The sequence below is a fragment of the Littorina saxatilis genome, linkage group LG9, assembly GCF_037325665.1.
Source record: "Littorina saxatilis isolate snail1 linkage group LG9, US_GU_Lsax_2.0, whole genome shotgun sequence".
NCBI classification, from domain to species: domain Eukaryota; kingdom Metazoa; phylum Mollusca; class Gastropoda; order Littorinimorpha; family Littorinidae; genus Littorina; species Littorina saxatilis.
The window spans coordinates 40,939,469-40,956,041 of record NC_090253.1 but is presented as its reverse complement, the minus strand read 5'-3'; the positions used below and the strand labels follow the sequence as shown (position 1 = coordinate 40,956,041).

General features: G+C 42.3%; 3 long non-coding RNA genes across 3 annotated transcripts in view; 1 reads left to right on the top strand and 2 right to left on the bottom strand.

Moving 5' to 3' along the window:
- Positions 1 to 16,573, bottom strand: part of LOC138976123 (uncharacterized) — a 34,631-nt gene that overhangs the window by 6,642 nt on the left and 11,416 nt on the right. The window lies entirely within an intron of this gene.
- On the top strand, positions 3,187 to 6,211 carry LOC138976100 (uncharacterized). The gene is made up of 2 exons (XR_011458873.1): positions 3,187 to 3,742; positions 5,701 to 6,211. It is a non-coding gene; the product is annotated as an uncharacterized lncRNA (long non-coding RNA).
- Positions 6,367 to 7,594, bottom strand: LOC138976101 (uncharacterized). The gene is made up of 2 exons (XR_011458874.1): positions 7,137 to 7,594; positions 6,367 to 6,953 (listed from the first exon to the last, which is right to left on the bottom strand). It is a non-coding gene; the product is annotated as an uncharacterized lncRNA (long non-coding RNA).

The following is a 16,573-nucleotide window of genomic DNA, read 5'->3' as shown; positions in this document are numbered from 1 at the left end:
AAAAGATAGGGCTGAAAATCATGTACAGAATTCTGTATGTACAGCAAACGCTACCCGAAACCCCACCTACACGGCGTGTATGACCTTGAGAGCTTCAGTCCACGCTTGCATTGCATTTTGCAGTGACCACCTCTCGAAAGTGACCACCACCTGCCCCAACCGACCCGAAGGCTCCCAGTCGAGTTTTCTTTTATATAATTCAGCTTTCCATTGCGACTTCCTGCCTTTAACGACCACGTTGGGTCGGTCTCTTGGGCGGTCATTGCAGTCAGGAATGACTGTATCTTAAATGAACTGCTGCAAGGTATAAAATGTGGGTTTTTTTGCTCCTGAAATGCCCATGCATCGCTGTCTCGATGGGGGAGCTTTAACTCCAGACTGGAACCCTTATGGCGAGAGATTAAAACAGAATTATGTCTATATTTGCACAAGTCAAGTTCGTACTCTTGAGGTAAGGTAACGCTTTAGCATGAGGTTAAAGAGGATTATCTCTCTGTATTTGCGGGAATCACCCTCGATTGCACTGAGTCACCCTCTTACTCTGGTGTTAGCGTCGGGAACGCTGGGTAATCTGGCATCTTGTGATCTGCGTAGTCTTGGCGAGCAAGGTTGACGGACTCGGACGAACTTTGGCAGCAGTTCTCTGTAGCCTCTGATGTAAGTGCACAAGCTCTGTGCACATTCTGCATGGAAGCGTCTTAAGTCCGTGTTGTCGTGGCGAAAGAAACGCGCCACAGACGGGCCGATGTCACGAACTGAAAACTCTGCGTGAACAATCCTTCTCATCGCGGTCAATGCGCATGAGCTAACATGGGGAGATTAATCAGGTCGTGAACAACCAAACCCGAACCCTAACCCTAACCCTAATCCTAACCCTAATCCTAACCCTAACCCTAACCCATGGTCAAATGGTCGCATTTTTGAAGTCCCAGATTTTTGCTTGCGCATTCACCGCAATGAGAAGGATTGTTCAGCAGAGGTTTCAGTTCGTGACACCGAACCGGTGCAAGTAAATTTTTCCTCGTTTTCAAAAGGTACATCGAAAACAAAAACAGATTCGTGTAGAATATGTTACTGTCTGTACGATACGTGCATGACTTTTAATTGGTTTTTTTAAACTGGTGTCTTCTTTCACATCTTCGTAGAATGTGTTATGTGTGGTAGGGGTGAAATGAGCTGGAACACTGATTTGGCGCGACTGTGGCGCGTTTGTTTTTGCCGCCTACTAAAGCCGTATATTCGGCTATACCGAGAGCGCGCTGACGCCTGGTGTAAACGAAGCGTTGTCGCCAACTTCACGGCAAGTGTCCCCTATTCAAAACTAAATTTGTCTCTTTGAAACCACGTACAGCTTAAATTTATGATTGTAGGAATGAGTACGGTTTGTATCTAGTACATGTGTGGTTTTCAACGAGAAAGATACACGTAAACGAACATACGAACCGGTTTACTGTAGGCCTAGATCTGTCCTCACTCGAGCATATTCGCTCACTTTCATCCTATACTACAGTTTCACTCCTTTTTTCGTTCACTATCACTATTCAAAACGGTCTGTATTGTCAAAACTGTGTGGTAGCGCACCGGCGCAACGTCTGAATCGGAATAAAATTGCCTCCGCGCGTTGGAAACCACACAGCATCAATACAACCACGTCAACGTCGTTTAGCCTTGCATATACGGGGTACCAGTGTACGTATATTCTGCAGGGGCTTCGCGGCAGTCGGCGAAGCATCTAAACTTATTTGAAATCACCCCAAACATTGATGCTATTCGGCGAATTACTGATGAAAGTAAATTCCAACAACACTCTACGTGCAACATTTCTCTACAGTCTGTGATGCCAGCTAAGTGCATGAGCACATTTTGTGGACATTTTGTCTCTGTAAGGAATCGATGTCCGAAGATTGAAATTGGGAATGGAAGGGGGAGACTGATATGTACATGATTAGTAACACAGACAAAAAAAACCGGAGTTGATGGAAGAAGAAATTAAACAGCCTGTAGGCATTTCCTTGTCGTTTTCGTCAAAAGAAAATAAGTTTCAAGAGAAAAGAAAATAGGTCGCGTGAAGAGATATAAAAAAAAATGTAGTCAAAAGTTAACTAAATGTGAAAAATAATCAACTTTCATCCAATATACATAGTGCATGGGGCGGGGAGGTACGCCGATTGTGTCCAGTCACAAACAAACACACACAAAAACAACCGACCGACCAATAAACCATCTGCCCAAAAAACAAACAAAACGTAAGAAATGATTGTCATACTCATTTTTGGTTTAAAAAAAAAAAGAAACTTATAAAAAAAATAAGCCTCCAAAGAACTCTTTTTCACCAGCAATCAGATCAGAGAAAATAACATTGCAAGCGCAGACATTGTTGGCTTTCATTGGTTAAAAAATATCATTGCGGAAGTGACAAAACAACCAACATATATCGATATTCTCTATTCCCATCTCGCGATCGAACCCTTTGTTCTCAACTTCTTTCATCTTACGATAATTCACATTCAACAAGCACGCTACCAAATCCGCCAGAAGAGAAGAAAAAAATCGATACATATGGGATGAATACAGCATAATTATGTACCGTGAATAACACTATGGTAGCACAAGAGGCGTTTGAGACACAAAGACAGACAGACAGACAGACAGACAGAGAGACAGACATAGAGACAAACAACCAGATAGACAGACAGACTGACATACATGATTGCTGGCAGATACAGACAAGTACACAGACTGTATGATTGTATGTTTTATTGTGCTTTCCCCTTGTTTTTGTTCTTGTATTTTTGAAGATGCATATAGCCTAGTTTTGTATGTCTGATGTTATTTGATGTTGTTGTCTGATGTTGTTGTCGTAGTCGACCTCCTCTTCCAGAACACCCTCACATACACCCCCACTACCACCACCCCCCACTACACACACACACACACACACGCACGCCCCCCTCCCCCTCACACACAAAACCGCACATGAACTACGGCTCAATCCATTTAGAGCTGTCGATGAAAACTATTGTGTTGCAAACAATAAGAAAGCTTTTTCTTGTTCAGGTCTGAGGTAAATTACTGGGTCCGTTGGGAACAGCGCGACAGTAATGTTCATTGCCGCTTCTTGTTAGCTGTTTAAAGGACCAGACCACGCTGTTTTAAAGGTTATTAGAACCACTAACCGATGACTGAAGGTTACAGAAATGCACCTAAAGATTCCAAAAATGTAAAGAAATTCACCGATTCGTAGCTTAATCATTGTGATTTAATTAAAAACGTTCCGCCAAATTCGTCTGCTAAACGAGACTTCGAAATGGCCGCCAGTAGACGAGAACCGGCTGTGACGTCACTTTGTGTTTGGAAACCGAAAGTTACAGCTTACGCTCAAGTGGGCGTTTGCCTAAATCGAGCATCAACAGAACGCCGAAGGAATGCGCACGGCTGCTGATAGCTATGAAGTATAGAAAAAGGGTTCAGGCATCAGTTGTCACCTTTTTCCGATGGGCTTACAACTTCTGCAGCAAGACTGATTAACTGGAAACGGCCAACACGATGTGCTGTGTTTCGCGACACTTTCTTCCAATGCGAACGCAGTTAAGCCGGCAAGAAAACCTGGCACACACAAAACAGCTGTTGCCTAACGCAGTTCCAGTTCCGACAATTGTTGACCACTCACAGGAGGTCAGAAACCGGATACCAATCAGTGTCATCAGAACGATCTGCTTTCACTAAACGCAGACGAAAGGAAGTGAGTACATGTATACTGAATGTGTTCTGTAAGGGATAGGGGTTCAGTGTCACTGGGCGTTTTTGTCAGACTGACAGTATTTGTAGTGGAATGGCATCTGTTCCTAATTTTAAGCACATGTGTTAAGATTACAGATTAAAACATATATCTGTTACTACATGCCCGTCCCCATGCACCCACCTTAAAGTTCCCTCTCTCTCTCCCTCTTTTACACTCACCTGGGTAATCGATGAGTCTCAGGTTTAATCAGTGTCCGTCCATATACACATAGACATTCACACAAACACACACACACGTTGTTATAGTTGTTATCTTTTAATTCAGTGTTGTATTAAATGGATAAAGAAATCGTTAATACAGCAAGCTTGCATGAATAATTTGCTGTTGTCCTTTTTTTCAGATCAGGTTCTGTAATACAGTAATTATAATTAATACAAGTACAAATTCATGTTTGCAGTCATACTCATAGTGTGTGAGTGTGTGTGTGTGTGTGTGTGTGTGTGTGTGTGTGTGTGTGTGTGTGTGTGTGTGTGTGTGTGTGTGTGTGTGTGTGAAAAGCACTTTGATACTTAAAACATCTGTGTTATTTGATTTTATTACAAAACTGCAGTCAGAATATTAAGCAGACCTATTCCAACAATACATTTTGATCAGCAGTAAATGTAATGTCAAATTATGAACAACAATCATGTGAGCAGATATATCTAACAGAAACAAATAGTCTAGCAAAATAATACAACCAAACTGTACATGTATGGACATCATCATCCACATAAAAAAAATTGATTGTAGGAAGAGCACTCTGTGTTATTACCACTGCTTCAGTCAAACTGCCAGTTCAACTTTATCTCTGTGGGTTGTTTTTTTCTCTCAGAGTAACATGGGAAAAAAACCTTTAAAAAACTTGCATGCTACAGAGCTGGATTGTTTCTAGTGATCATGCAGCATGATTTATCCGCATAGAAAACTACTGAAACACCTAAACAGAAATAACAATGTCTACAGAAAAAATCCACTGTTTGATTGCTGTCTGTAGTACTCCTCTTGCTAACAGTGGCATTAAAATAATTAAAACAGCTATGCTCTCTTGGGGGGGGGGGGGGGGGGGGGAAGTACTCAGTACTTTTTGTGTCTACATAGGCAAAACAAAACTATGCAATGTTTCAGATTTCCTGACCCACCCTATGTTTTTCCTCCTTATCCTGGACTATTTTGGACTCTTACAAAAATGTACTTCAAAAATGACAAATCTTAATTTTGCAGGCTTACAAGGAAATTGACTCTTCTCTTACAACCAGAATACACCATGATTTCAAGCAAATAAAAAACTACATGCACCTGAGAAAAAAACCACTTTAATTCAAGAAGTTAGACCTCCTAACCCCAGCTTTTCAATTCAATTCAATACGTTGTTGATGTTGATTATGGAGCTTAACGTCCTCCCAGGTAACTAGGGACCTATATTGGGACATGATTTTTTATACAATGTTAAAAGTGTAGGGTGTAATGGGGGGGAGGGGGACTGCAGGGTGACGGGGTGTAGTCGCTAATAAATTTAAAGGTGCGTTTATTATCTAATATACCAGACATTTTGTTTTGGCTGGTGTACAGAATAACATCACATAAAATCGCACTCGCAAAACATACAAAACACATAAAATGTACACATCAGTACACACATAACCCAAACCACGCATATCCATACCAGCACCATCACACACATATCCACATACATACTCTAGTTTGTACATTATAAAAATAAATACATTATGATTAATATCATTACTAGTCAACTTAAATTCAGGCTCAAAATAGGTCTTAAGATGGATGTTATTTAGTGTAATGAAGAGATTATAAAAACCAAAAAAAGCTATGAGAAAGAAAGTATGAAAGAATTATGCCCATTCTCCAGTGAAAGTTCTGCTGATTGTGGTAACTTTTTTTTCTGTCTAAAACAGGCATCAGGTTAACTGAAGGAGCTGTTTGAGGGGGTGGTGATCCTAACACTGGTCTATGGCAACACTGGCCTATGGCAGCTACAACAAAGCTCTGCATACACAGCAAGACTACAATGCAACAGTGCCCAGACTTTGACTGCTACAGCTAGACCAGTTGACAAAGCTCAAGTTGTCACCAAGCAGGACGCCCCAACTGGTGACCAACTATATAGACTGAGGCTGCCTATCTCCAAATCTGCCAAAGCAAGAATTGTTATGCAAGCTCCACATTTCTGTTTGCAGTTTAAGCCGACCTTAAGTATGCAATGGTTATGCACATCCCCCCCCCACACACACACACACCCCGCAGTTGAGAGTTGTAATGTACCTTTTATTTATCTTACATATATTTGAAGCCTGTGTAGCTCTGTGACAGAAAGAGGTCTCTGATGGCAGTGACCAGACAGGCAGGAAGAACTTTCCTGTTCTTTCGGAAAGTCAGTGAGTGTGCAACTTGTCGGTATGTTCTGAACACATCAAAACATGTTCTTTAATTTAAGCTACATAATATCATGTGGATGCACTGATTGGGTGTAAATAATAACAGCAATTGGTACAGTCAATTCACTAAATGTGCAACAGAACCCTAATCATCAGACATTTTACAACAGCAAACTTCAACAGTCCTTTTACTTTCCTGAATGTCATTATTATTTATTAAAACATGCATCTAGAGCAACATACATATAAATCTTCTTTTATTAAAGTTCATCTGAAATTCAGGCTGCTTTCCCATGCAAAGTACAAATGCAAGTGTCCATAAACCAGGGTTTAATACATGTAGTATGTGAGTGAGTTCTGATGAAAAAGTGATTGTGTTGTAATATTGGTTATTACTGAGTGTTGATGTTACAATGATTACATTATAAAAACAACAACAACAGAACAATGTGAAGAGCAAACTTCTTCTGTGGGCATGCAAGTGAGTTAATCTTGTGTGTGTGTGAAACTATATGTGCCTGAGTGTTACAAATTTAAATGACAACAGTTTTCTTGATAGCCTTTAAAAACAACAACAAATACATACATTTAACAATCAAACAAATATAGGCACCTCAAAAAAAGTTGTATGTACACCTTCGTGGCTGGTGATGCATTCTTGCTCCCCTGCAAGTTTTCATTCTACAATGTACCTCAGGCTAGCTTCCTCTCTCTCTCAAATCTGCCCCTCCCACACAATACAACAGGTACAGTGGCCACTCTGACACCAGTCTCTGAAATAATCAAGAACAGTTAAAACTGCGATGAGCTGTTGTTCTTTTACTCGTGCATGCAATGCATGAACACTTAAACAATATCCCACTTATTCGCGAGTGCGTTGACAAGGCGAGAGTGAAAAAAATAGCACAGACTCGAAAGCAGACGATAAGTTCAGCACAGAGAGCGGGCGTGTTTACCTTTGATCGCTGAGACAAACAGAGTCGCAATTTTCATCGTCACTGTCTTTTCACTACTGCTGGAAGTGGCCTCCGCTCCTCATCTTTCATGCTTGATTCGAGGAGAGAAACTGGTAGTTCGAACATGTACGGTTCAATTTCGTCTGCAGTTACGCTTGTTGCCATGTTGGTAAACAACCATCTTCACACAGTGTGACGTCACGGATAATTTATTCATAAGCCAGTCTCGCGAAGATCACGCGGCACAATGGCGGGTCGTTTTGGAGAAGAAATCCGTCGCTTCGGTCACGAAATTCGTCGGATTACGGCCTTAGAAGATTCCGAAGTAAACCAAACATTGTTGAAGACGGTAAGAAAGTGGTTTTCTAACTAACTGCAAACATCGGGAAGTGTTCGGTCGCGCAGGAACACGATTCGAAGCGTTTTTGACGCTAAAACAGCATGGTCTGGACCTTTAAGTTATGCTTGATACATTTTTATCTGTGTGTGTGTGTGTGTGTGTGTGTGTGTGTGTGTGTGTGTTTGTGTGTGTGTGTCAGTGTCAGTGTGTGTGTGTCAGTGTGTGTGTTTGTGTGTGTGTGTGTTTGTGTGTACGTGTGTCTATCTTTGTTTGTCTGTGTTTGTCTGTCTGTGTATATGTCTGTCTATCTGTGTATGTTTGTTTGTCTGCCTGCTTGTCTGTGCCTGTGATTCCCGTTTGAATTGACTGGACCAGTTTTCACTAAAAACCTCGATCTAAAAAATAATTCTTGAACCTCAGGAAGAATGTCATGTTCAAGACGCTATTCGTTGTAAATCGTAACAATTAAGCTGAACATTTTTGTTTGTTTGTTTGTTTGTTTGCTTAACGCCCAGCCGACCACGAAGGGCCATATCAGGGCGGTACTGCTTTGACATATAACGTGCGCCACACACAAGACAGAAGTCGCAGCACAGGCTTCATGTCTCACCCAGTCACATTATTCTGACACCGGACCAACCAGTCCTAGCACTAACCCCATAATGCCAGACGCCAGGCGGAGCAGCCACTAGATTGCCAATTTTAAAGTCTTAGGTATGACCCGGCCGGGGTTCGAACCCACGACCTCCCGATCACGGGGCGGACGCCTTACCACTAGGCCAACCGTACCGGTAGCTGAACATTGCGATTTCAACATCGATATTGACCCAAGACAATGCCGCAGAGGAAAAAATAGTCACGAGAGGGGCATGGAATACACTCAGTGTCTGCAAAAAGATATCTACATTGTCACACTAACAAGAACATAAGAAATGGATAAGAAGAGTAGATTGTTTCAGCACTGGTTTCTGACCTGAGGCGAGGTAGGAGAAAATCAACTATTCACATTATGAGCGTAGATTAAAAAAAAATGTCTTTAAGAATTTAATCCTGTCAACAACTACACAAGCAAAAGCAAAAATGGATTTAAAAAGTTTGTTTCAGCATAGACACTGACCTAAGACGAATCCACAAACTTACATCTAGACACAAAACATAACGAAATTCCCTGAAAACACACTCCTTCCCTTGTAAACAATTTGACCCACCAAGTCAGATCCGGTCAGGTTTTTACACGAGATAAAACCATCCCTCTCCTTTGGCACATACCAAGGACTACTACTAAAGTTTAGTAGTAGTCCTTGGCACATACCAAAATCATAAGCCTGATTAATGCTCTCTGTGGAGAGTGGTACTTTATGTATGAATAATTTCTCAAAAAAAAACTAGTATCTTTTCATAGACTTAATTCATCAAAAGCAACCATAGGAAGCAGCCAAGGTGATGATTTTACGGTATGCGTGGAGGGATGTTCCATGTAAAAGCAACCATAGGAAGCAGCCAAGGTGATGATTTTACGGTATGCGTGGAGGGATGTTCCATGTAAAAGCAACCATAGGAAGCAGCCAAGGTGATGATTTTACGGTATGCGTGGAGGGATGTTCCATGTAAAAGCAACCATAGGAAGCAGCCAAGGTGATGATTTTACGGTATGCGTGGAGGGATGTTCCATGTAAAAGCAACCATAGGAAGCAGCCAAGGTGATGATTTTACGGTATGCGTGGAGGGATGTTCCATGTAAAAGCAACCATAGGAAGCAGCCAAGGTGCTGATTTTACGGTATGCGTGGAGGGATGTTCCATGTAAAAGCAACCATAGGAAGCAGCCAAGGTGATGATTTTACGGTATGCGTGGAGGGATGTTCCATGTAAAAGCAACCATAGGAAGCAGCCAAGGTGATGATTTTACGGTATGCGTGGAGGGATGTTCCATGTAAAAGCAACCATAGGAAGCAGCCAAGGTGATGATTTTACGGTATGCGTGGAGGGATGTTCCATGTAAAAGCAACCATAGGAAGCAGCCAAGGTGCTGATTTTACGGTATGCGTGGAGGGATGTTCCATGTAAAAGCAACCATAGGAAGCAGCCAAGGTGATGATTTTACGGTATGCGTGGAGGGATGTTCCATGTAAAAGCAACCATAGGAAGCAGCCAAGGTGCTGATTTTACGGTATGCGTGGAGGGATGTTCCATGTAAAAGCAACCATAGGAAGCAGCCAAGGTGCTGATTTTACGGTATGCGTGGAGGGATGTTCCATGTAAAAGCCAGGCCAAATCTGAAACTCTGAGCTGAACTAATCCAAAAACAAAGAGACTGCCAATTAACGTTCCAAAATTGAGAATAAAAAAACAAGAAAGGTAGGTTGTTGGAACGTTTGTTATTGTTTGTTTTTAAAAGACCGTTGGGTCGAAATATCTGTGAATGTATTGTTTTGTCAATAACAAACGTTCCAACAACCTACCTTTCTTGTTTTTTGATTCTGAGCTGAATTGTTTTAATGGAACTGTTACGGCTGTGGCTGTAAAGTGTTTGCAAGAAATGTCAACATAATCTATACAACATTAAAGACCTACAACATTGAGCCCGAAGTGAACATAATTTGCAAAATCTTTTCTACCGAAAATTCAGGGCCAAAGCTTCGCGCAGCGAGCTTCCGGAAGTTGACTTCGCGGAGTCGACTTCGCCTAATTAATGTCAGGCTTTACAACGACAATAAATGCAAACAGTAGATTGTTTAAACATAGACACTGACCTGAGACGAGGCAGCAGAAGATCGCCTGACGGCAAGCCGAGACATAGGTCCACGCGCTAACGGACTTCCGCCAGGAGACAAGAGTGACAGGTTAGCCACACCCACATCAAGACTGGGCCGACGACCTCGTGTCAGTAAAGGAGTCGGCTTCTTTTGCTCAATGACGTCGTCCTCTCCAGGTCGTCGTGGTCGTTGAGGTTTGTCTGCTGGGTCTTCTCCTTCTCCTTCTTCTCCTCCGTTGCTTCTTCTCCGTCTTCCTGTGCCTGATTCTTTGAATTCTGGCGCAAGTCCACCTGCGATGCTTTGCCTTCTTTGTCTACCGGCTAGTCTTTGTCCTGCTCCTCCTTCTTTGCTGGTGTTTGTCCCTGTTCCCGGTTCTCTAATCTCAGGTGTGGGATCTCCTCCGATGCTACCCCTTCTCCTTCTTCCTCCTCCTCCTCCCCCTCCTCCTATTTCTGCTCTCAGTCCGATTCCTACTCTGTCATCTGCTCCTCCAGCCTCTGATTCTATTCCTCCAACGCTTCCTCTTCTTCCCTTTCTCGCTCTGTTGCTGGCCGCGACCATGTCAATGATCGTGTCGTTCGCTGTGACCTTGAGCGATGACCTTGACTCTGGGGAGCTCAAATCGATGACTGGCTGAGTGCTCAAGCCCTGTAGGTTCACCGAAGGTCGCCGTGACCTTGCGGGCAAGGTCAAGGTCGTGATACCGACGCTTTCAACAGTCGGATCCTTCTGGCGAGAGAAGGAAGTCAGGTACTCGGGCTGAAGTGACCCCCTTCTTCCGAATCTGGGCGTGGAGATAAAATCACCAGGTAAGAGCATCTCACCGGGGTCTCCCAGTCTGGACGAAGATACAGACGGGGTTCGAACCTCGTGGTTGGCGGTCAGGCGCTGCAGGATCTCCCGTTGTTCAACCTCGTGGATCTGAACCGAGCGACGCTGCCGGATCTCCAGAGCGCGGAGCTTGTTCTCCAGGCGAGTCTGCTCCGTGCAGTTCTTCTTGTGGGTGCCCAGCCCCGCGCGACTGTGGGCAAAGTCCAGCTCGATGTCCGGGCCACGTTGCTTCAGCTTGGTGTTCTTCGTGCTGGTTTTCTTCATTGTGAAGCACAAGACAGTCCACGCTCACAGCAGAGTGCTCTGCTCAATTACTAACAAGCTGCAGTTCAGAAGTTCAGCTTGATATCAGCTCCTTGCTGCTTCCCTCTGGAGTTCTTCATGTCGGCCTTCTTCACTGTGGAGCACACACAGACATAGCAAAATGGCACACTTTTTAATTGTCTAACGGTAGTTAAACAAGCTGCAGCTAAAAAACCCAGCTAGGTTTCTGCATCCTGTTGCTTCAGTCTGGAGTTATTCATGCCGGCCTTCGTCAATGTGGAGCACACACAGACATAGCAAAATGGCCCTCTTTTTAATTGTCTAACGGTAGTTAAACAAGCTGCAGCTCAAAAGCTCAGCTTGGTTTCAGCACCCTGTTCGTTTTCCGTCAGAAGTGTTATATCACACTCTCAGAAGACAAGTTGATCTCAACCTGGGCTATTTTGAAGAACATTTGTATACGGAACACTTTACACTTGAACAAAAAGCTGCTTAGTTAGACAGACAAAACACTTCAGTGTTAAGTGCTGAGCCGCCTGAACATCGTGCAGTGATAACAGCTCTTTGTCATGGTAGATTGGAACATAAATACTGTCTGTGCGTTGTGCAATTGTTAATATAGAAGTACAGAACGCTTCTTAGTCAGACAGAACACGTAAGGCAGAATTCTAAAGCACCGTGTCCTTGGATCGCTGTATTTGTAGAAAATGACACAGTCAGAACTTGTTGGTCGTGAGACACCAAACAACAGTGAAACAATCGCTGTATTTGTAGAAAATGACACAGTCAGAACTTGTTGGTCGTGAGACACCAAACAACAGTGAAACAATCGCTGTATTTGTAGAAAATGACACAGTCAGAACTTGTTGGTCGTGAGACACCAAACAACAGTGAAACAATCGCTCTGCTTGTATAGTTGTACAGAACACTCATTAGATAGAACGCATTTGGAACACGGTTCAGGAAAAACTTGATCTAAACAATCTTTTCCACTGGAGACAGACATCAATGCAAGGAGTAAACAGCCACTCCACTTCTACAGTTAGAAGCATACAGAACACTTCTTGGACAAACGCATTTGGAACACTGTACATCAGAACATGAGCTAAACAGTCTTTTCCATCGGAGACAGGCAGCAATGCAAGAAGAGAGCAATCACTCTGCTTCTACACTTCTTGGACAAACGCATTTGGAACACTGTACATCCGAACTCGAATTAAATTAAAGTCTTTTCCACTGGAGACAGCCGTGCGAAGAGTGGACAATCACTGAGCGTGATGTGCAACGCACCACTGGTCCCTAATGCCGGTGCGCCGAGCGATGTTATATCCCCCCTTTCTTCAAGACTATGATCAAACGTTACATGCAGCTGCAATGTCTGGCACCGGTGTAAGGGATTGTTAGATCCCCCCTGTGATTTTGTGACGATACCAGTAGCAATTTCAAACACAGCTTCATTGATTAGTATTGATAACTGATTATACTTTTTAGTATACCCCCCGCGGGTTAGGGGGAAGAATTTACCCGATGCTCCCCAGCATGTCGTAAGAAGCGACTAACGGATTCTGTTTCTCTTTTTACCCTTGTTAAGTGTGTCTTGTATAGAATATAGTCAATTTTTGTAAAGATTTTAGTCAAGCAGTATGTAAGAAATGTTAAGTCCTTTGTACTGGAAACTTGCATTCTCCCAGTAAGGTAATACATTGTACTACGTTGCAAGCCCCGGGAGCAAATTTTTTATTAGTGCTTTTGTGAACAAGAAATAATTGACAAGTGGTTCTATCCCATCTCCCCCCTTCCCCCGTCGCGATATAACCTGCGTGGTTGAAAACGACGTTAAACACCAAATAAAGTATGGGTTTAAATCAGTTTGTGAAACTAAGTCTAAAAAAAAGTTCCAGTCTGCACAGAAAGCAGTGAGGCTGTTGGTTTTTGGTTTTTAACCCCCATACGTGTGACATACCACTCATATCATAACAATATCGTTCACTCCACAGTGCATGTGAAGAGGTCGTGTCTGACAGGGACCTGATTTTCCACTACCCGTGATGCCGAGTCACCGAGACAAACGACATTCTTTGAACACTTGGAAGAATTTTAAGAACGTACACGTCACGATATGCTTTCTGGAGTGACGTCTCTTTGCTCTGACGTCAAAGATTAAACGAGGCTTTCAGTGAGGGACGTTTGCCATTGGAGCAATAGACACACAAGTACAGTATGTAGGATAAACATAATACTGCATGGCTTCCTGTTCGATACCAGTTTTACACTCGTTGTGTTTTCAGAGAATTAGGCTGCAGACAAGCTTCATTCTCTGTTAAAAGCATTGCTCAAGCTGAACTAATTTAGTATGAATATTGCCAAACAGTAGCTATAGCCTACCTCATTTCAAAGCGAACCAGCAAAGAACGAGTCAACGCAAGAGGAGTACCATGGACATGTGCCAAAACACGAGCAGCCTACACTCAAGATTCATTACAAGAGTTCAGAAAATAACATATTCTACAAAGTCCTCTTAGAAATGTTAGTTATTTTGCTAGTTCTCTTCTTCCTTTGTTCGTTCGCTCACTCGTTCACAAGCCCGCCCGTTCGTGTGTGAGTGAGTTAGAGAGTGAGTTGGTCGTTCATTCGTTCGGTCGGACGGTCGGTCCGTCGGTCAGTCAGTCAGCCAGCTAGTCAGTCAGTCAGTTGATTGGTAAGTTAGTTAGTTAGTTAGTTAGTCAATCAATCAGTCAATCAGTCAGTTTGTTTTTTGAGTCACATTCATATCAACACGTTCACTAACAATTCAGGCATTGGTTTACATTTTGTTGGAGGGGTCACATTTTGGAGCAGCACCGGTTGTTTGTGTGCAGGTGAGTCGAGATCGATATTGTTCGAACAGCGCGGTGTGTGGGCCCAGGCGGCGACCAACGTCACTTCCAAGTCATTTGTCATCCAGGTAATAACTCTCACCTTTCGCACCTGTCTGGAGAGGGGGGGGGTGGATTGTGGGTGGGCGGGAGGGGGGGGGGGGGGGCGAAGGGATATTTGATAACCATGCGGGAATGCCTCCCACAGGCTGGTGGTGTTTTCTTTGCTGATTGAGATGATGACGACGACGACGCTTCTGCTACTACTGCTTCTGCTGCTTCTGCTGCTGCTGCTGATGATGATGATGATGTTGGTGCTGCTGTTGATGATGATGATGATGATGATGATGATGATGATGATGATGATGATGATGATGATGACGACGACGATGATAATGACGACGATGATGATGATGAGGAGGAGGAGCAGGAGGAGAACGTTGTTGATTAGGGCTAGCGGAAAATAATGGGGGGGGGGGGTGGGGTGGGGGGGGGGGGGAGGTCACACACATGGACGCGTAGGACAATGTTGGCCGTTTTAGACATGACCATGTTCAATTAGTTATGCAACCAACGGACCCATACTCTCAATACGTTTCGTGAAGTGAAATTAAATGCTCTGTTCCATGTTAAATGGTGATAGTTACTGACGCGGATGGTAGTAGTGTTTGTAAACATTATAATGTCGAATTTAATTTGTTCATTTGTACATAAATTCCTTCTTATATTTTTACATTTAGTCAAGTTTTGACTAAATGTTTTAACATAGAGGGGGAATCGAGACGAGGGTCGTGGTGTATATATATATATATATATATATATATATATATATATATATATATATATATATATATATGTGTGTGTGTGTGTGTGTGTGTGTGTGTGTGTGTGTGTGTGTGTGTGTATGTGTGTAGAGCGATTCAGAGAAAAGTGCTGGACCGATCTTCATGAAACTTTACATAAAAGTTCCTGGGAATGATATCCCCACACGTTTTTTTCATGTCTTTGATGACGTCATATCCGGCTCGTTTTGTAAAAGTTGAGGCGACACTGTCACACCCTCATTTTTCAATGACATTTATTGAATCTTTGGCCAAGTAATCTTTGACGAAGGCCGGAATTCGGTATTGCATTTCGGCATGAAGGCTTAGAAATTAATTAATGAGTTCGGTCATTAAAAATCTGAAAATTGTAATTAAAATTATTTTTGTATAAAACGAATCAAAAACAATTTCATCTGATTCTTCATCATTTTCTTATTCCAAAAACATTTATGTATGTTATATTCGGATTAAAAACAAGCTCTGAAAATTAAAAATATGAAAATGTTGATTAAAATTAAATTTCCGAAATCGATTTAAAACAATCTGATTCCTTGTCGATTCCTGATTTCAAAAACATATAGATATGATATATTTGAATTAAAAACAAGCTCAGAAAGTTTAAAAAAAACAGATATACAGAAAAGCGTGCTACCCTGCTCAGCGTAACCACTACCGCGCTATTCTGGCTAGTCAATTTCACTGCCGTTGCCACGAGCGGTGGACTGGCGATCCTACGAGTATACGGTCTTGGTGAAAAAAAAATGCAGTACGTTCAGTGTCATTCTGTGAGTACGACAGCTTGACTAAATGTTGTATTTTCGCCTTACGCGACTTTTTATATTTAGTCAAGTTTTGACTAAATATTTTAACATCGAGGGGGAATCGAAACGAGGGTCGTGGTGTATGTGCGTGTGTGCGTGTGTGTGTGTGTCTGTGTGTGTGTGTGTAGAGCGATTCAGACTAAACTACTGGGCAGATCTTTATAAAATTTGACATGAGAGTTCCTGGGTATGATATCCCCGGATGTTTTTTTCATTTTTTTCGATAAATACCTTTGATGACGTCATATCCGGCTTTTTGTAAAAGTTGAGGCGGCACTGTCACACCCTCATTTTTCAATCAAATTGATTGAAATTTTGGCAAAGCAATCTTCGACAAAGCCCGGGGTTTGGTATTGCATTTCAGCTTGGTGGCTTAAAAACTAATGAGTGAGTTTGGTCATTAAAAATCGGAAACTTGTAATTAAAATTATTTTTTTTATTAAACGATCCAAAAACAATTTCATCTTATTCTTCGTCATTTTCTGATTCCAAAAACATATACATATGTTATATTTGGATTAAAAACAAGCTCTGAAAATTAAAAATAAAAAAATTATGATCAAAATTAAATTTCCGAAATCGTTTTAAAAACTATTTCATCTTATTTCTTGTCGGTTCCCGATTCCAAAAACATATAGATATGATATGTTTGGATTAAAAACACGCTCAGAAAGTTAAAACGAAGAGAGGTACAGTAAACTGAGCGTGCTATGAAGCACAGCGCAATCGCTACCGCGCCAAACAGGC